This window comes from Sinocyclocheilus anshuiensis, unplaced genomic scaffold (genome assembly GCF_001515605.1).
Source record: "Sinocyclocheilus anshuiensis isolate Anshui unplaced genomic scaffold, SAMN03320099.WGS_v1.1 scaffold2198, whole genome shotgun sequence".
NCBI lineage: Eukaryota > Metazoa > Chordata > Actinopteri > Cypriniformes > Cyprinidae > Sinocyclocheilus > Sinocyclocheilus anshuiensis.
The window spans coordinates 288,187-289,049 of NW_015560625.1; the positions used below are offsets into that span (position 1 = coordinate 288,187).

The 863-nt window shown below is 33.3% G+C and overlaps 1 protein-coding gene across 1 annotated transcript in view; it reads left to right on the forward strand.

Annotated features, from left to right (window-relative positions):
• The window catches only part of LOC107681920 (receptor-type tyrosine-protein phosphatase mu), a 250,840-nt gene that overhangs the window by 102,601 nt on the left and 147,376 nt on the right, over window positions 1-863 (forward strand). The gene's annotated exons all lie outside the window — the stretch shown is intronic.

Sequence of the window (863 nt, forward strand, 5' to 3'; positions counted from 1 at the left end):
CCTTCCGGGGGTAAAATTCACATTTATCGGCGGGGATCTACCAGTAAAATTCACATTCCATGGACTAAATATCACGTTATTGGGGTCGCTTAAACCCGCGGACATGAAAAACAACCCGCGGCAACAGTGTTAAAGAAGCCCAATTCTGTGGGAAAACCGCGGACTTGGCAACACTGGTCATCATATACTTACCCTCAAATTGTTCTAAACCTCTATGAATTTATTTCTTCTCCTCAACATAAAAGAAGATATTTTGAAGAATGATCGTAACCAGTTTCTGCTCCCCACTGACTCCAATAGTGTTTTTTTTCACTATTTTTTTATACTATGGAAGTCATGGGGGCCCAGCAACTGTTTGGTTACGAGTATTGTTCCAAATATATTCTTTTGTGTTCAACAGCAGAAGGAATCTCATACAGGGTTAGAACAACAACAACATTTTCATTTTTGGGTGAACTATTCCTCTAAAGCAGCCTAATATAGCTGCTGTTGCCATTTGTGTCAATAATGTAAATCAAACATCAGAATTTTGACCCATACAATGTATTGTTGGCTATTGCTACAAATATACCCCAGCGACTTAACTTACTGCTTTTGTGCTGCAGGCTCACATTAACTCAAGCAAAATTGTCTAATAAGATTTATTTTAAATATATATATTTTACTTTAAGAGTATGTTTTACAAGAAAATACTATTTAAGTTTTTCTAATTCAAAATTTCACATTTAATTCAATTAAAAATGTTTTTGATGGTTTTGATGTTCTGTAGATATAGATATAACTCATTTTTATTTTAGTCATACATTTGGAATATATATATATATATATATATATATATATATATATATATAGCGAGCGGGACA